The 20,652-nt window shown below is 40.1% G+C and overlaps 1 long non-coding RNA gene across 2 annotated transcripts; it reads left to right on the top strand.

Moving 5' to 3' along the window:
- The first annotated feature begins 560 nt into the window (after positions 1-560).
- LOC112487393 (uncharacterized) lies at positions 561-16,605 on the top strand. 2 transcript variants are annotated; one of them, XR_003050450.1, is made up of 3 exons: positions 561-694; positions 794-883; positions 14,988-16,605. It is a non-coding gene; the product is annotated as an uncharacterized LOC112487393 (long non-coding RNA). The 2 variants fall into 2 exon arrangements; XR_003050449.1 differs by lacking the exon at positions 14,988-16,605 and adding an exon at positions 5,638-6,233.
- Positions 16,606-20,652: the final 4,047 nt, after the last annotated feature.

The raw sequence follows: 20,652 nt of genomic DNA, 5'->3' as shown, positions 1-20,652 counted from the left end.
GCCCTAGACAGGAAGTGTCTGCGTCCAAATATCTCGGTTATTTGCCTTAATCAGAACTCAGTGGTTATGAGTCACCACAGCATTGAACCAGAATCTGTTGTTGATCAGTGGGTGAGCAGCCACGAGGCGTTAATTAATCGGGGATGTCCGGGTGCTAATTTAACCCTAAGGCTGGGATTTTCTTACTTGATGAATATTTCATGTGAGATGTGGTTGCATGAGTCAAGAACAGAGGGGGCTGCTGATTGTTGATGTGGCATTAAAGGCTTTATTTTAAGACCTGCCTGGGCTGGGTTATAAGTAGCTGTGTGTTTAATGATATTTATGAGTGTGTAAGTATGTGTTCTTGAATGTTAAAAAATGCTCTCATGTATATTCATATATATAGTCATCATCCAAAATACACTGATACATAGTATTAAGATATTTCCATTGTCATGTTCTTCCATGGGGTTCAGAATTCCCGGACATATACAGACGTAAATAACGCGATATAACTTAACCCATTTTCGCACTTTATTTTATTTTTATTTATAACCAACACTTCATGAGAAATAAATTCACACTGGGGAACGTTAAAATACAAAGAAGGTGGAATATTGAAAAAGGACGGAAACGTTCCTCTAACACTCATTACAACCGTTGCACCAGGTGTGTGGAACCGGAAGACGTTCCGTGCGGGTCGAAGCAACAGGTATGGATGGCGAGTTTAAATGAAAGGAAACAGAAACTCACATAAGAGTGCGTGTTCGTCCAAAATAATAATTTACATATTAGCTTCTCTCTACCAAAGACGGAGTAGCGAACCCAGATTTACCGACCACCGGCGAGCAGAGTCGCTAACCTACACTCGACCAGTTGACGGGTTTCAGCGCCAAACTGGGTAAGTCCAGATATGTTATTAACCTCCTTTTTTGGAATGTACTAGAAAGTTCTGTGTCGTATTTTATTTACAAAAACAACATTTAAGGTTTACAAATTCATATTGTTAGGACTTCTTTAGCGTTTACTTATTTTTGCTGTATTACACAGCAGCTATACATGTTACAGACATACTAGTGTTCTAGAAACTACTATCAAGATGCACTAATGACTGAAACCCACAGACTCACAAAGCTAATTTTGAGTTAAACCTTTACATTTTTTTCAATATTAAGTCCATCATTTGGTTCAGTATGGTGTGAAACACATACCACTACCTGTTGTTATTTGTCTTACTGTTACAGCAATATAAGGAATTATTTTTGTCATTTTTTGATTAATCTGTATTTGTATAGTATAATTTCCTTCGTCGCCGCTGCTCCTTGTGATGTCATCTTACAGTACAAACCTTGATGTGGGCTGTTTTTGCTGATCTCCATAACTTTGAAATCCATATCTTTACGCAGTTAACACCTAAGACAGATGCTAATATTTTACTGTGAGCGATCAGATGGAATCCAATCCCCTTCTTCCTTCGGTCCCGTCTTATCTGCTTGTTTGTTGTTGGAGGCCGTCTGCTGGTGTATATGCACCTGTGGCTACTTGGCCCCTGGCCTGTTATTGGTCTTAAGACCTGTGGGACTGGAACCGAGTGAAGAGTGCCCCAAGTTGGTTCCACCCAGCGTTTCCACTTGGGTGTGTTGATCCAGATGTCAGCACATACCAGTAGTACAACAAAGAGAGCAGGGTTTATCTTCAGTCCACCAAAGTGTTGTTGAAGGCTGGGACAGCAACTGTGGGAAAGTACTGTGGTAACAGTGAGACCCTCAGCCCTCTGATCCAGGGCTCTGGCAGATAATAGAATAGAATAGAATGGAGTAACTTTGATTTGCTATTCTTGCAGGAAGAAAGTTTTAGAAACAGGATTTTTCAAGCATGGAACGCCACGCTCTATTGTGCAAATGTAGAGCAGAGCAGACAAAAAAGAGAAATCTGAAAGTGTATGAAACACTCTACATAATAGTTGTACATAGACCAGGATGAAGATATTTCAACATTACAAGAAATGTGACCACTGGTTTGGAAATGCCAACATTGATGTAAACTATAGAAATGTAAACATTAAAAAAAAAATTAAAATATTAGGTAGATAGCAAGCATTGACTTTAACATGTAGACCATCAGGTAAAAGGTAAAATGCCAAAAGTAAAAATTGAGGTAAAATATTTAGTTAGCAATATAAAAATATAAACATCAAAAATGTCCGCCAAGCCCAGAGACATTTCAGTAGCTGTCACGTGATCGCAGCTGTTAATGTGCCAACTCAGATAATTTGATGCATATACATGAATGTGGATGAATGCAGTTGTTTGAAATTGTGTGTTTTTAAATCATAATTTTATAAAGTATAGGAATTAGTTGAAAGAATATTTTTATCAGGTTTAAAAAACACTACGTTAGGTCAACTATAAAACTAGTTTGAATGAGCATCTTTCATGTGTATCCTTTCACCTGTGTTCCTTTAGGAGAATTACCTATGTGAGATCATCGTTTTTTTCTGCATTCATGTCTCTGTGTCCGTGTCTCTGTGTTCTGTCCTGGATATTTGATCTTTTCTTGATTTCCTTAGACTTTTTTTTTTCTTTTTAATTCTAACTTGGCTTCGCCCTCCAGCTTCGATTTCTTTTCCGGTTGTATCTGGAAGCTTTTAATGAAATTGTTTTTGCCACAGTTGCTCTGGGTTTGGCATTTATATTTGAAGCATTTTCCACAAAGATAATGGGAAACATCCCTAACATGATGGATTTCATTTAGAACTTGAGAACAAAATATACTTTGGTTTAATGAAACTAGTCTGTACTGGGTTATGTTAGTATTTTTTGTACTGTCTTTACCCAACAGTACTTCATCTTTAATACAAAAATTATTAATAATAAAAAAATAATGATCATTATCATCATCATCATCATCACAGCAACTGACCTTTCCCTGTCCTAAGACCAAAACATCTCGCGCTGACACACTGTCCAGCTCACTTCCTGTTTGCTGTTGTTTTTTTTGTCATAAAATTAATTTTCCCAATCACGTCTGAAGCTGACCTTTAATTTCAGACCAGACCAACGCAGTAGAACAGAACCTTGACATTTAGGTCCAGCTGATGATGCTAATGATAATGCTTGATGATGCTCATTATTGTTATATGAGGACAGTGGGGATGAGTCACCAGTCCAAATGTTAAAGCTCCTCACATCATCGTAAACTTCAGTCCAGGTTAATGAAATCTTCATTAATGGAGACAACAGGAAAACAACAGATCCATCGTTGACACTTTTCTTCATTTTGATCGTCTTCTAAATGAGTTTAGGTTAGCGGATTGGTTTGGTCATTTCCCTAGCTCTTCCCTTACATTTTGGAGTTGTTTTTGGCCACTTTCTCAATTTCTTCACAATATTTTAACCACAGCAGTTATTCTTCATTTATGCTGCTGTTTTTCAAATATTCATCCAAGTACTTGAATTCATGTGGCCAGTACAGAAATGGTTCAATTCCCAGACTTTCTGTACAGAGTGAATGTGAGTGGGGATGGTGTGGTGTCTCTTTATGATTTTCCTCTGTGTAATAAATTCACAGATTAGTACAACTACAGCTATAATATTCACCATTTGAAGACTTTTTGTTTTTTGGCTCTGACCCACCTCATCTGTTCTATCGTGGTTTGGCTGCAACCATTTGTCTGTAACGGGGCGGACGTAGCTAACCTTAGTTGTGGCGTCTGTGCTCAATGTAGAATACTTTACACCGGTGGTGTCAAACATACGGCCCATGGGCCACAACCGACCTGCTAGAGTGTTCAGTCTGACCCGTTAGATGAATTGTGAAAGAAAAAAAAAATACACACAAAAAAAATGCATGAATGCAAAGAGAAAACACTTGCATTTATTGTTATTTGTAGTTAATTAGGTTAAGATAGAACTGGTCCGGCCCACTTGACATCTAATTAGTTTTTATGTGGCCCTTAAACAAAAATGAGTTTGACAGACCTGCTTTACACAAAGTTAATACTGTAGAACTGAAATACTGCAGTGATAGAAACGGTTCTGTTGTCTGTTAGGAAACTGCATGTGTTTCACATTTCCTCCAGGGTGAGTTTTCTTCTATTCTTGTTACTTAGTGTTGTCGCTTTTTTGGTACAAAAATGCACTTCTGTGAGGAAACTTTTGAGAGAGAAGCTGCTGCTGCTGGGTTACAAAATTATTGGACATGGTCTGGTTAACCACAGCAGCGACGCTGCACATGTATAATTTACTGAGAGCAAACAGCAGGTCCTTCTGAGTGCTGGCTCACTGTGACAGATGATGACAGCACCTCTGCGCTAACGGCGTGTTAGCGCAGAGCTGAAGTTTTTTTTTAATGAGCTGCAGGCTGATGGAGTCTGACAGAGTTCTGATGAAGGCCTGGTGTAAGTCCAGAAAGAGCAAACGTAAATCTGAGGCAGGAATGTTGCTCTAAAATAAAGTTGATTTTTAACATTTATTTTGAACAAACTCTATTCTCTTCTGACAGTAATGTCTTCAGCTCTCTAATGATCTGTCACGGGCTAATTTTCCTTGACTGCTCTGATCCAAAGCCTTTTACTTTGTTTGCGAGAGTCAAGAAAGTGAAGAAAGAGAAGTTCTGGAAAAAAAACTCATGAAACACATGAAATTATAAAAAGATTTAAACAGAAATAAATGACCTAAAAGTTACATGGCAGGTACTGTAACAGACTAAACCTTTGCTCTTCTACAACTATTTTAACATTGAGCTGTTTTTGACCAAGTACAACTACAATAGATTTTTCTGCCACCTCTTAGATATGGATGTTTAATACAATTTTAGCTAACCATTAGCTACATATTTGCAACTATTGACACATTTTCACTTTGAAATAATTATCACTATATTTTAAACAAAGTTTGGTTCTTTGTATAACAATTCATTTCTTCTCTTTAGTATTATTTTTATATCACAATTTCGTTAATGTCTAGTTATCTTTTAGCCAACCTTTAGCTGTGTAACCTATAGCAGACTTTGGCTGATTAGCTCTTGGTGAACCATTGGCTATGTCTTAGCTAACTTTTATCTGTAATTTTACCTCAGTTTAGCAAGGTCGTTATTAGCTAAACTTGGTTTAACTGTCAACTTATTTTTTTAGTTTTTTCAAAATTCTATATATTTAGTCTCCCTTTTTGTAGAAATGTAATCATTTTTATTATCTTTTTGGCAACACTCTAACTCTAACGTTCACCTTGTGATGGAGCCAATCAGAATTGAAGGCGAACTGAAACTGTTGAACTAAATTAAGTTGCCAATAGCAGCTACAAGAACTTCGAAAAGCTCCTTGAAAAGTCTGACAGAGTTGTGGTTCTTACAGAGAGCAGGGTCAGGTCGTGTTCACCATGACCTCAGCTCCTCTGAAATCCATCTATGTAAACTTCGACACAAACAGAGAGACTTTTTAAGTGCTTGCTTGGTTTCATTTGAAAATCTCACATTTAACTTTGGACCCGATCCTTACCATCCTTTAACAGACTAATGATAAACACATTTCTGCCGCTGCTTGGCGGCGTTCGAGCTCCGTCCTTGCTGCTCAGCACCGTCTGCACCGTCTCCCCGCCGTCTCCTGACAATTTGTTTATTAAAGTTTGTCTAATTTTCCGACATGGCGGCTGCCAGGGTGTTTTGGGGAAAATGAAGAGTGATGTCAGTGGCTTCTGCCTTCTGATTGGCAAACGAAGCCAGGTTGGCCGTGACGCTGAGGATGTGCAGGTCCAATGGGAGAAGCTGACGGGGGCAGCCGACGATGATCCGGGTGTGGACCACACCCTAACTCGTCCTTAACCTATTGGATTGATGAAGACTTGGAACGCTCACCTCAGCTCGCCTTTGTTTATTGGTTTTGGAGAACCACCCTGGAGTCCTTGAAGCGGTTCCAGGTGCTTCGATTGGGTCTGAGAGTGAAAAGGGAGCCAAAGTGGAGAGAATGAGACTGAAGGAGCTTTAGAAGAAACTGATGACACAGCTCTCGCACTGCTTAAAGAAGGTGGAGGCTCTCTTAAAAAAAAAAAAAAGATTTTTAGGTGTTCAAATATCTTTCTCCTGAACACACACCGTCTTTGTCCAAATGAAGCTCTTCAGAGCAGGAAACCTGAGCAATGTAAATCACTGTAAATACTCTAACACCAGGATCTGGAGCTGTGCCGTGGTCTCTCTGAAAACCTGATCTCCTCCAGTTCAAATAAAAATAATTCTGCTACAAAAATGTGCCAACTTCCCACGGAATATAAATCATAGTAATAATCAATAAATCAGTCTAGGAATTTCTTGTAGGTCTAAAAATAATGTCTTTATTCTTTGTCACCTTTTCTATTTAACAACTAAAATTTTAGAATTGACAAAAAAGAAAATCTCAGAATTGATAATTAGCTTATGTTTTGCTTGTGCAGAAGCTCATATCATTTACATTTTTTTATTTTGCAATTAAAAACTATTTAATTACTAATTAATTACTACAGTTGTAGGAGGAACTTAATTATTTTAACAAGTTATTCTACTGAGTAAGACTTTTATAAGTTATAGTTAAAATGACATCAGTGTCAGGTCAGGATCAGGTCCTGGAGTAATGGAAGCACTGGAACCTGCGAGGTGAGGACAGTGATGAGGAGAGAGCAGAAGAAGACAAAACAAAAGTGGAAAAAGAGAGAATTTGCTGCTTGCACCATGGGAGTTCCCCCAGCAGTCTAGGCCTATAGCAGCGTCACTGATCTAGTTGTTAGATGTATGGTTAGCGCAGAAAAATATTGATAATGTGTGAAGGCTGTAAAATAACACGATTCAAAAGGAACAGCAGCAAACATGATGTACACCGTGTGTCACCTGTAAAACAGGAAATGATGCAATCAGTACCAAAGCAGGCTGAAGGCATCAAAGGGCTTCAAATTCAAAATAAGTGAATATTTGCTAAATAAATAAATACGAACAAAACCTTTGTCAGTTTGAACATTTAATATCTACTCCTTGAAGTCTGTTCAATTTTATATATAGAAGTTTCTAAATTACTTTTTAAATTTACATTTTGCACAACATTCCAATTGAATTGAAATTGAGGTTTCTAGACTTCTGACATCTTGGCCACCTTTCAGCTAACTTCTGGCTGAAACGCAACTGTTGGCTTTGAAAATAATATTTAAAAAAAGCCCAAATAACTAACTGAAGACATCTTTGTGTAAGAGCAGTTGTTGACTAAAGGCTAATCTCCCCTTAGTTTCTGCCTCCTGTAGGATTTGGACAAATGTAAATCACTTTAATTTGCTATAAAGTTTTTCAAAAGTAAAAATATCACCAAGTCCAACAGCAGAATGAGATCCAGGTTGTAAAAGACAGAAATGTCTTGTGTGTTGGTGAGTGAACACAAACTGAGTGCGGCTCTGACTTTTGGGGGTTTCCCTCTTCTCCTCTGCTCCTTCTCTGTTTTCTCCCGTGAATTCAAATGATTAATTATGAGCAGCACAAAAGGCAGAAAAAGCTTCCAGGCCGGCGGTCTGAGTTCCTGCATCAATACCTCTTTGATTCACACAGTGGCTCTTTATAGAAGAGGGAGCAACCAACAGAACTCACATCAGCAGATACTGTTCCTCAATAAAGGAAATGTTTGCCTTGGCCCGGTTGGAAAAGGCTGACTCCCTCTTCCTCTTCTGACAACCTCCCAGGGAACGACCAAGTTTACATGACACAAGCTGAGATCTGCTCCAACTCTGGCCCTTTGCCCCCCCACCCTCCCCACCCTATTCCCTCTTCTTTTGCCCCCACCCGCCCCCTCCAAAAAGGAGTAGAGACCTGCTCTATAAACCGGATACAGAGAAATGTTCCTCTGTGGAAGGAAAAGAAGGCTTCAAAGAGGCAGTTTATATTCGAGGAGTCTTATAAACTGCAGAGAGTGACCACACGCAGCAGAGCGCTGACCCCAGAACTGCTGAACAAACACTCAGAGCAGCAGCGAGAGCTGAAGAATGACTTAATTCTACACCTGAAGCATTAACCGTGGAATGGACTGTTACACAAAGAGCAGGTAATTGCTCAGATATCAGGTCACATGAGGGCCTGACGCTGGGAGTCTGATCACCGATCGCTGCTGCTAGAGGATCATTTACACCTCACTACATCTATTTACTCTGCACACCTTTCACCGTAATGGTTCCTCGGACTCAAAGACACACTTGTGCCTCGGTTTTCGTTGAGACGTGTTGTTCGGTGTCACTCGGAGGCCTAATCTGAGATCTGCTTGTTAAACTGGGCCACAGCTCAGGGCTCAGGCTAATTTAGAAGAGGGAAAATATTGGCTAAAGGCATTCTGCTCTAATCCAATTTCATGTTCGTGTGCGCCCAGGTCTGAGCCCAGTTTCCTTTCTGCTGCAGAAGTGCTCAGTGATACTCTACCAGTGTTTTATCTTAGCCTGAAGGTAGAGCCATTAACACAGGTCTAAGATCTGCTCTGTGATTTTTCAAATGTTAAGGCTGGAACTGACACTTTTGTCAAGGCATTAGTTTGAGGCGCACAAGCTCCTAAAAAGTAACGTTAATTTTCGTGTTGCTTGCCAGCTCTTATGAGTTGTTGCTTCATCAGTAAGTTCAATTGTGTCACGGTTTGACTTATAAATGCTGTCTTTTGGATGGACCCATGTCATTAAAACTTCGACCAGCAGCTTCCATGTCGCTTATATTCTCAATGGACTTTGGCAAAGGAGGGAAAGGAGGTAAAAACAGAAACAACAAAAAGGAGGTGTTGGTGTGAACTAAGATAACTTCTTTTAGCCGTCACTACTCTGCGTGGCACGAGACAGCTGATACTGTATTCTTTTCTTTGTATCTTAGTATATCAGACAATCAGTCATTGATATTAAAAAAAAAAAATTTTGTCGTCCACTCTATTGCCTCTTGTCCACAGCACGAGACAGCTGATACTGTATTCTTTGAAAATCGCAAAAGTATCTTGGTACATCAGACAATCAGTCATTGATATGACTTAAGTGAATAAATATGTTTGTTGTCCCTATTAAACACTCAGCACTCACTTGTCTTTTCTTTGAGCTGCTCGTTTTTATTGACGAAGGCTAAAGCAAAGTTTGCTCATACCTGTTCTGAGGAGAGAGGTTATGAGTTTGATTGGATTGATGATTGTGATAAGGAACAGTACGGCGGAGATTCTGGTGGTCGTCAAGACAACAGAGGTCTGAACCAGTTAAACGTCACAGTTTAAAGTGGGACACAGCTAAACCTGTTGGCGACCCGTACCCCGATCAGGTTGTGCTCTGAAGTTTTATCGTCATCCCAGTGTCTCCGAGGCTGACAGCGTCTCGCTCTCTCCGTCACAGTCGCCGAGGACCAAGCCAGCCTTGAAAAGACATTATGTCCAGGTTTTGTCTTTTAAAATGAGGCTGTAAAAAGATTTCAACAGTCTCCACTTTCACATATAAAGGTCTTAAATATTTTCTCAGTCCTGCTGTGGAACGAAACATTAGCACTAAGTGTGTCTCTCCGGAGACACTTGCTGACTTGCTATCCAGAGGAGTCGTATTTACACTTTGATTCATTCACTGATCCATTCATCACTTTTCCTCCTGAGTCCATCAATTATGAGACAACAGGTCTCTGGACCCAGGAACAGAGGCTGGACAAAGACAGACAGAGAGAGAGAGAGAATGATATTTTTAGACGCTCTAATGTCTGTGTGAACGTTATACGTCTCTTTGTGGTTGTTTTGTGTCTTTTTCTTGGCAATTTCTTGTCACTTTGTAGCTGTTTCCCCTGTCTGGTGGTTGTGCTTTGTGTCTTTGTGGTGTTGTATCTAATGTCTAATTGTGTCTCCTGGTGGCTTTTTTATACATCAGTGTGATTGTGATAAATACTTTTAGGCTAATATTTCAAGGCTGTTGCTTTTTTACATTAATCTAATGTCTAATTGTGTCTCCTGGTGGATTTTTTATACGTCAGTGTGATTGTGATGAATACTTTGTGGTCATTTTGTGTCAGTGAGATTATAATTGCCCGATATCATCTAATGTTCAACCTGCAAGTCTTTGTGGTGGACAAAAAAAATACATGTCGTTTTAAATCACGGGGTCTTATATCTCTTCCGTATTTTATTGAATCTATTTCTGTGTTAAATGAAACTCCAGATCTATCTATCTATCTATCTATCTTTGCAGTCCACTTTCTTTGCGGCCGTCCTTTATTACTTACATCACTTTGCGGTTGTTCTACCACTCACCACCGTGCGCTGGTCTTAAATCACTTTGTGTCGTCTTACATGAATCTGGGGTTATCACTTTGAGCTAACGTTACTTCACATTGCGGTTCACGTTACTTCACCTTGCGGTTGTTTTAAATCATTTTGTGGTTGTCTTACTGGTCCTTGCAGTGGTCTGACATTATTTTGTGTGTGTTTTACATCACATCTGGGTCATTTTAAAGCCCTTTGGGGTCGCATTTCATTACTTCATGGTTCGCCGAACATCCCTTTGTGGTGCCTTGCATCGGCGTCCATGTACAGCTGGATATGACAAAAAAGAATCTAGCTGTAGATTTATTTTTTGTAGTCTGTGTTTTTGCAGCTGTCTTTGGATGTAACCTCTAGGTTTCTGTCCTATTTTTTTTAACATTTTTTGTTTAATCCTTCTTGTTTTTGGGACCATTTTGCCTCTCTGTGCGTCGTCTTTTTGTCCTACTGCTCCCCCTTTGCTCTGATGTCCCACTGCTCTCAGGCAGTTTACAGACTGTGCGAACGTCTGCAGCGGAAACACGAAAGACAAATAATGAGGCTAAATGTGAGAAATGTTTGGCCTGGCTGCTCACAACGACCTACTTTTACACTTTTCCCCTGGCAGAGGCTTATCTAAGGGCGAGGGATGCTGCGAAGGAAATGATTAAAGATTCTGCTGAGAGGAGACTGGTACACCTGCACACATCAAAACATGGATGCCGTCCAGTGATTGGATGGATTTATGGACGGATGGCTGGGTGTTACTTCCAGCAAAGAAACACAAACACAGAAATTTTTCACTGAACTGATCTTTCTCTGACCTCAGTTTCTGGACCTTCATTTAGTAGAAATTCACATTGTAAAAAAAAGTATGGCTGCAATTTCAGCGTTTTGTGGTTCATAGAAAATGATTATTCCTCAGGAGAAACTGGAAGTAGAAATGGAATATCACTATGATATTGACCATTTATTCGACAAGGACAGACCTGAATGGGCTAAATTAGATAGAAGCAAAAGTAAACAGAAAACAGTACCTGCTAGGGTTTATTCAGCTACTTTATTGTTTGTTGTTGTTTGCAACTTTGGCTGTTGTTATGTGTTATTATGATTGGATGAAGCAGACCCAACTCTATCAGTATCTGTGCAAAGGTCTGACATAGACCTTTGGTTAAAGGCCTAATGACATTAAGTCTGAAATAGTTGACCTATGCCAAGAAATTAAAAATGACATTACATGTTATTGTGAGACAACCAAGTCAGAGATGTGTTCCACTGACTAATGGAATACTCACGCAACATGCTGTATGTAGTTCTCGACAGAGTAGAAAGGCTGAGGAGTCAATTGATTCATCGGAGAGTCAAATGCAATGACCTGAGAATCGAAGACAGAACCTAAACATTTTGCAATGACCTGAGAATCGAAGACAGAAGCTAAACATTTTTATCAATGGATCAGTGGATGGATGGGTGGGTGGATGGAGAGGTGAATGATGGATGATCTGACCCCTGATCTGACCAGGGTTTTAACCCAATAAAAGATTTATAAAACATATCAAAATCCTATATAATCTTGGTGTGCAGAAAAACCATTGGGATGGTTTTATCAAAAATAAATCACTGTTATTGTCTGACTTTAGTATCTTCAGTATCTTGAAGGAGTCTGACTTTAGTATCTTCAGTATCTTGTAGGACACAAAGACAAATGTCTAATCTAAAAGTATATTGTATTTATATATTCCTGAAAGTTAAAGTAATACAGTTGTTTAAGAAAGTGTGTGGTGTTTTTAATCATAATTTTAAAAAATGTATCAGTTTTTTTTAACAATTACTAGACATTTCAGACGAATTCATTTGAATTCCAAGTGACCTACATGGCGTTGAGAAATACCGGCGAAGAGGAACTGATACTTCTTTATACGTCATACATCGTTTTCTTGCAGTATAGAGTCATTAGCTCTTGTTTCAGGACTACTTTGAAGTACTGTTGTAACGCCCACGGGAGGTTTGCTTTCCAAAAACTACTGACGTAGAACAAAAGTATTGAAATATACATTGAATTCACCTGTTTATCAAAGGGCAGTTGTTGTTGGTGTTTCTAGTGTAGATGTACTTGTTGGGTTGTATTGTTTGGAAAATACTCTGGTCCTTGTAGGGACATTCTACAGGTCTCTACTGAGTGAGAGAGTATTTTGGAGTTGGGATTTGGGTTAAGAATTCAGATTGGACATATATGTGTAAAGGACAATTTTAGGGCAGTGGGCCAGAGAATAATTTATGTCTCATGAAAAGATTACAAAACACATAAAAAATCTTTTAGTGTGTGTGTCTCAGTGCTGGTGCGTGTATGAAACAGATGTTGCAGGGCTGAGACAGAAACATGTCAAAGTCAACCCTCTGATGTTCTCTGGTCATGTGATTCAGAGATTGGGGGCTTTAGCTCTTGGCTGCACCAGCCACTCTGGGAGGCTACATGCATCAATGTATTTACTGTTCTTCTGTGTCAGTTTGGAAACAGCGAAGGGCCACCAGCGATTCAATGCCAATTTACTGACATCAGCGACTAAATAATACCACTTATGAGAATGCAGGCCCCGCCCTTAAAGCTGGAGCCCACGTTTCCCTGAGCTGAATATAGCACTGAATCACTGCAGCCATTATGAGGCGCTCTCAAAAGTGCATTCATGCCCCGCTCCCCTCCAGCATCTTACCTCCTTTTTCCACACGGCTCCTCGCTTCACTTCCACACACATCATCACCACAACAGAGGCAGCCTGCAGAGGGCCCCCGCACCGGGGCTACCGCCATCACCTCTGCTGCTGCTGCTGCTGCTGCTGCTGCTGCTGCTGCTGCTGCTGTGTTTTCATTCAGTTGGTGGGAACCGAGCTGAAAAGACAATAAAGAAGCAGAGGGTGAAGCTGAGGGGAGAACAATAAATCAGAGAGAAATAAACCCCTACAAGGAATATGTTTGTATCTTTAGTAGTGAAGAAACTACATCCCATTGATGTTTAATGTCAATTATCGATAGAATGTAAATAATTTAAGCTCCTCCAGCTTCCTTTGGCTTCTGAGGTTTGTGTTGGGGATGGGGGGGGCTGACATAAGAATGAGTTTTTATGTTCCTTAATCATTAATATAAATGTGAGGAGGCCATTATTTGAGATTATCGATCAATGATTTCATGTTAATATTAGAGCTGTCATGAATAATATTAAGGCTTTTTCAACTTTTTTTATCCGTTTTAAATGTACCTTCAGAAGAAGTTGACAATTATGTATACGTTTTATGCTAATATATGTTTATTGTTATTTCAACAATCAGAAAAAAGGCCCAAAACAGGGACCCAAAATGGTATAAGAGTAGAACGGGAGGCAGGGCTTTCATCTATCAGGCTCCTCCCCTTTGAAATCATTTGCCAGGGTGGGTTGCACAGTCTGATGTCCACTCTCTGTTTAACATTAGACTTAAAACCTTTCTTTTTAATACATCCTTTATGAAGGCCTGGCTCAGGTAAACCAAAGTTATCCCTTAGTAATGCTGCTAAAGGCCTAGACTCCTGGGGGCACTCCCATGGTGTACAGAGCACTTCTCTCTCCCACTCTTCTACGGAACACAAACACATCAATTTGTGTCATGATGATAATTTTGTCTTCTTTCTCCTTGTCACTGTCATCACATCGCTAGTTCTTGGTCTCCCCATAATTGACGAAGTGTTCGCTCAGGGTTCGAGCCCCAAATTAACCACATACTTAAGGACACGTCCCCTGTGACAGCCTGGTTACAAAGAACACACTGTGAATTTCTCTATTGTGGGATGAGTAAGGGACTAATATTTATTTATTAATGCTCATTTGTTTTGTCAATATAAACCTGATGCAATATTAACTCGGAATAGTCATTATTTTTTGTGTTGTCATTTTAGGAGGATTCTTTTTTTTTTATAGTGATATTTAAACTGTGGACTACGTTGAGGGAAATGTGTTTTTTAAATTTGGACTGGACACAGTTGTCTTGACTTGACACACACACACACACAGGCAGAGGAAATGTGTAAATTTCAGTCACTTTGTTCTTAGGTGGGACCACACACACTGACAGCAAAGTAAAAAAAAATGTAGGCGGTCTTTCATCCACTGATTATATTTAGGAAGGCAGAGTAAAAATGAGGCTGTGTGTATTTGCAGGTGTGTGCAGCATTTGTGTGTGGATTTTTTTTTTCCAAACCTTAACAGGAGAAGGACAAGATGGAGTGGACAAAAACAAGACAGTCTTTTCCAACTTTCCGAGTGTTCAGTGCGAGTGGCAGTACACAACACACACACTTGCACACACAACAAGATTCACTATTGTCAAAATGTAGCCTGAATTTTAGCCAAAAATATGAATAAACCGTAGACAAAATATTTTAAATTGTTAGCAAATGAGTTCAAAGAAACTCACACAAAGAACGAGTGGGAGAGATAGATGGATCTTTAGAACTTTATTAATCCCTCGGAAATTCGCTAAAACGTGAGCAATATATGTTAAACTAGCTTTGACTTAGGAAAGGAAGTAGTTTAAGCCACAACAGGTTATTTTAGCTTATGCTAAATTATTTACTATTTTGGCTTTTATTTTTTGTTTTAGCTTTGCGCACTTCAACGTTATTGAGTGCTAAAAATCTTCAACACACTGATTGGTTAATCTGTTTCCAGAGCTTAGATGCAGCTCTGTGATTGGTTCAGAGTGTGTTTAGAACCCACCACACCCTCCGTTCTGTTTTTCTCCAGAAGCTGAGTTCCTATAAACGCCTGGATTGTTAAAACGTTACATCTTTGCAGCAGATGTTGACCAGACGGAATATTTTCCTTCGGGTAAGACCCGATGACATTCTTGGAAATCACAAACTGAAAATCTGTGACAGTGAAAATCGCTGCAGTGGCATTGTGGGTAACCCCGGTTTATTTAGACTGGGTGTGAAGATCCATCACAAAACCAGGAGCAGGAGCGCTGTGGTTCACACGAAGATCTGTCTGAGCCTCAGCAGGTTTGGAACAAACGTGGAAAAATAACTGGACCTGAAAACCTTCTCAGGCCCAACCAGACCTGGTTGTGTGCGAGACACCGTAAACTTGAACACGTTATTGTGTTGATGTGGAAATACATGAGTGCTTGAGTGTCTGAGACTTTCAGAGGAAGACATTTCTATTTATGGTCAGGTGCTGCTGTCCGTCCTCAGACTGTCCTTTTGTAACAAAGGGCTGTGTGTTTATTAGGACTGGTCAAGTTAACTCGTTATTGTCATAGCACAGTAATAAACACCAACAATTATGCTTTTTTCTGTTTTTTTTTTTCTTAAAGGTCTATAGTCGTAGGCTTTGAATACACACACAGACAATCATAGATCCTGGCGAGGATCACGGGGAGGATTGTGGATCAGCACTGGATTAGTTCCAATGGGCAGTTCTCCCGTCCATCCCAGGGTCACCGATTGAGCGATACAACTATTTAAACTCACGTTCACACCAAAAACCCATGCACACAGGAAGAACAGTGATCGGACCAGATCTTGCTTCCACTGTGAGGCCGCTGCAGATTTTGTTTGATCTGAACAATAAAAAAAAAACCAACACATTTTACAGGAAGAGAAGTGAAATTGAGACACATTGAGGCGAAGGGGAAATTAGATTTGAAGCGAATGTTATGATGTGGAATTGATTCAGAGGAAAGACTTTTTATTTTTAGTTTTATGTTTCCTTTCATGACGTCTTATTACATGAGCAGACTCAAACATCCTGGGGTGCAGGTTTGACTCCTGGGTCACTTTCAAGCGCACAGCAGTCAGGTCAGTGTTGAACTGCAGCTCCGACTCTTTGAAGTTGACCCCGTTGCACATTTACATCTCCGAGTCTTCAAATTGTTTGTCTTCTCGTGGCATTATTCCCGAGCCTGTTCTTCACCTCTGATCGTAACGGCAACAAAAGAACTAATAAATGGAAGGGTTTGATTTCCGACTGCCGTGCCAAACTCTGCAGGCTCACCTTCAGTAGAGCAGGGGTCAGGAGTTAGCGGCCCGGGGGCCCTAAAGGCTGAGGGCTCGGGGGCCGAGTGTTTACACACAGGGCGTTGCATTATTTATCTTCTTCATCAGTGGAGGAACAGAGTTATTACATCTGTGTCTAAGGCAACACATGGATGGAAACTCCTTTCTTTAAAAAGGAATTTCAGAGTCTGCAGAGTCTTTGTGATCGCAGCTGTTGATGTTAGGACTTAAGTCTGTCGTCAGATTATTGACTTAAATAATGAATGCGTTAAAATTAGAGCTGAGGTGTGATTATAATATTCCAGTTTAATCAGAGGATTTTAAATTTATTTCAATTATCAAAAAGCAATATTTGAAAAATCCAACACAGGGGTCACCTGAAATATCTAGTAATGGATAAAGAAAAATACTAATAAAATGATATTTTACACCTACAGTGATAAACCATGATCTATAAAGCTGACATTTATGGTTTTTGTTTAAAAAAAAAAAAAATATATATATATGTTTGTTTCCATTAGGCCTAGCACTTTCTTGTGCCCTGATGTCATTCAATGCTTTCTGTTTCTGAGTGGAAAACAACTGTAGGTGAATCACTGCCACCTGCTGGGCTGGAGTGTATGGAACTGTTGTTCTGAGAAAGTGTGATTAAAAAGTTTGGACTTCGTCAAAGCAGAGTACGTTGGTATGTTTCTATGTTTTGCTTAATGCTTTAGTTTCCACCTTTGTCGTATTACAGCATTACAGTTTTCCAGGTTCTTTTGCTCGTTACCTCTAAGCTTCTTGATCCCTCTGTCTGTCACTGTTGTTACATTATACGGCTTAGCTTTGGATATTGCCTGTTCCATGACAAGTCATGTTACGGTTCAACCTCCGGTCTCTTTGCTTTTCTTCTTTCCCACAAGTCTTGAACGGCCTAAATCTCACTGAGCTTTGATAAAGAGCTGTGGAGAATCAGGAGCAAAACAAACATCCATTAGGGAGAAGCTTTACCGTCTTTTCTCGAGGAGATCTGACAGTTCACAGATGGAACTTTATCTCATGCCTCATATTTTTGGACATCTTTCACACCGGTGTGTTTGCCTACGCTTCGGAACCGCTACGCTGCCTCCACTATACTGCCCACCATCAGGCCGGTTGCATAATGAAGGTGGGTCAGTGGAGCTGTGGGAACTGATGCTACAAACACAACAGAGGAGGAAATATGAAGAAATCCAGAGATCTTTACTTGAACCTGGTACTTCAAAGAGTTGATGTTGGATGGTTGAAGGTTCATCCAGAGCCAGTGTTGATGCTGGAAGTTCAGAAGCTCTTACCTGAGAGACGACCAGTTTACTTTTGGCAATGTTTGTCAAGCAGCCAGATGTCGTGATCGATGTCAGCCCAAAAGAAATGTTGGTGAACAATGATGACAAAACTATGTTGTTGGTCAACAAGTTAGGACCTCACTTTAAGTGTACAATATGACTGATGCTTGGAAGCCATAAAGGGAGGGAAAGATGTTTCCAAAAAGTCCAGTGTGTGGTCCACTGCAAGTTTTAACGAAGTATGTCAGAATGATAGGACCAGACTTTCCCAATACATTTATGGGAGATGGCAGTGTGACAACAAAACGCCTCAGGTAGAGGAAGTTGTAAACCCTGTCTTGCTGTTAACACAGACACCACAGCTAATGTTAGCTAGAACAGCACTTTTACAGCCTCAGGGGGGCGCTTATTGCCTAGTCATTGCTAACAGTGTCGTTAGTTATAACTGTCCTTTTGGTAAAAGTGCTCTAGTAAAAGTAGAAAACCCTTGAGACAAGGTTTTGGAAATGACTGATGTTAAACAAAATATCCAATCTTGACGTGTGTGTGTGTGTGTGGTCTGTGTGGCATGATGAACAGCGGTGACATACCTTCCTGCGGGTGTGAGAGTTGCTGAGGAGTCAGTGATGGGACAGATCCTCTGGACTGAGCCACGGTTCACATTTATAATCACTGCCCTTTGTTTAGACTCCCACTTCCTGATGTGTCTTTTGTCAAATAAACCAAATCTTTGGAGGAGAAAATCCTGCAAAACTGGAACATTCTTCAGACCAGAGATGATCACAGGTTTGTTTATCTGCTCTTTAGAGGATGTGGCGGATCTGCAGTGGGATGTAGTGACCACCAGGTGCATGGGATTTTCAGTTGAAATACAAAATAGTAAGAAAATGACAAAGACAGAGGAAAAAAGGAACGGCTCACTCAAAGTATAACAGTATACTACAATGTCAACTGTCCATCTTGAATCATCTTTTTTGTTTTCTTGAATCAGCTTCAGAAACAGAATTCTCCTGAAATCTAAACTTGCCTAATCTGTAAAATTATGATGCACAAACAAATTTCCTCGTGTCATGTGCAGTAACTGGGTCGTCCTGCGGAGGACCTCATGGTTCACTTTAAGGACTCTTTCTGTTCTAACTACATTTTTACATATATATTTTTTTCTTTTCCTTCCCCGTACTTCCCATGTTATGGGGTCAGTCATTTTATCTTTTTGGTCTCGCCAACATCCGTCCTCAAGGTGAGGAGTCTGATGGGAAGGACACCTTCCTTCCCATCAGACTCCTCACCTCGTTAAACCTTCAGACGTCTGGCCGACACTTAAATGACCTGAACACAGCAGGACACACACATTCCTCCGCTCGGACTTTTCTATTTTTAGTCTTTGTAGAGTCCAGACCCACTGTGGTACCGTGGTCGTCCCAGATGTGTTTCCCATTCCGAGTCCAAACAGAAGACTATTTAAAGACGTGTGTCATCGCCTCACACACCTGTTTGTTTGAACAGGGATGCACAGAAACACATGTTCATCACATGCTGCGGCGTTTCACTTGCTGGTTCACTGCCTTTCCTTCTCATGGTCCTGGAGGAACCTCCTGAGGGTCTCCTGCTCGCTTGTCTTCAGTGCTCCTCTCTCTGGACACTGAAAAAGTCTTGAAGACGGAATTTTGGTCGTCATCTCGACCTAAAACTTAAAAGTACTGCTACATAAACTAAAATGCAGTAACAATAGATTTGTTTATGCTTTAAATATAAGGTTTTTTTTTCCTATTGATTTGCTGCCATCGGTGATGAGTATAATGTTTCACACATGTACATATATATACTGAATTATATATATTACTTTATTAAATATATATATAAAAAAACAAAGAAAAACCATAGAATTGCTACTTCTAACAGTTGGGTTCTACAGACTTTTCTGTTATGGAATATCTGATTCCAGTGACTGTCGTTAATTCTTAAAAACCTCATCCTCTGTCATCACTTTGTTTTTGTCCATTCAAACCACATATTTCGATGCTCCGCTCAAACCTCCATGCTTCAAAGTCAACATGTGGTCACTCCTGGACTACGTCTCCAACAATTATCAGTCATTTGTGGCTCTGTGGGCCAGACTCTGCATTCACTTAAACCTGTGTCCAAATCTGGAGAGTGTGTTATGTTCACACAAAATATGTACAACTATATTTGAAACCACTTTTTGCAGCATGGCATCAGTGACCACTGTTTCCTCTTCCGGTTGTTACTCTCTGTTAGTGTTAGCGCTCACTGCTAATGTTAGGGGCTCCACTGATAATGATAATAATGATAACAATGATGATGATGGTGATGATGATGTGGTTTCGTGTCTCTGGACCTTCTCTCTGCATCTGGACCCAGATCTGTTTGTGTTTTTCCTCAGAGACGCCGCTAAGAAATGCCAAAAACAAGTCTGGATTTAAAGGGACCCTCCACCCTAAAATCTGTCTGCGTCTGAGGCTTTGTTGCCGCTGAATGGTCACATGAGGCTTGTTGTGATGACAGCCGACTTAAAATCTAAAGGAACTGTGGGAAATAAAAATAGAGATATTTGTTGAAACCTCTGCAGAGATAATCAAAACCGTGCTTCTACAAAGACACGTCTTCTTACTGCGGCGTGTTGTGAAATCTTTTGTTTAGCGCTTTTCCAGCAACTGTCATAAGTGCAGAAATCATTTTAGACACATGAGGAGTTGAGTGGAGATAATTTTCTCCTCTGTGATTTCAGTAATAGGATAAATCTGCAAAATGCTTGTGCTAAGAAGATTTACTAAAACAACTGAAACAGATTATGTTCTTTTCTATTATTACTAACAGCTTCTTTAGTAATGAGCTGGATGGTGAGGCCAGTAATGCTAACGCTTATGTCACTGTGTTGCAGATTAGTTTGTACTATTATAATGGAGATAAAGGCTTATGCTGACGATAGCTACAACAGTCCTGGTCCAGACAAATGGTGCAGCAGCCCACAGTAGACCCTACAACAGTCCTGGTCCAGACAAATGGCGTAGCAGCCCACAGTAGACCAGAAGAGAAAAGTCTTTAAATGTTTAATATCATAGCTGTAATTGTACTACGAGCTTG

Source organism: Cynoglossus semilaevis, chromosome 8 (genome assembly GCF_000523025.1).
Source record: "Cynoglossus semilaevis isolate Cse_v1.0 chromosome 8, Cse_v1.0, whole genome shotgun sequence".
Lineage (NCBI taxonomy): Eukaryota > Metazoa > Chordata > Actinopteri > Pleuronectiformes > Cynoglossidae > Cynoglossus > Cynoglossus semilaevis.
This window is presented reverse-complemented; position numbering and strand designations above follow the sequence as displayed.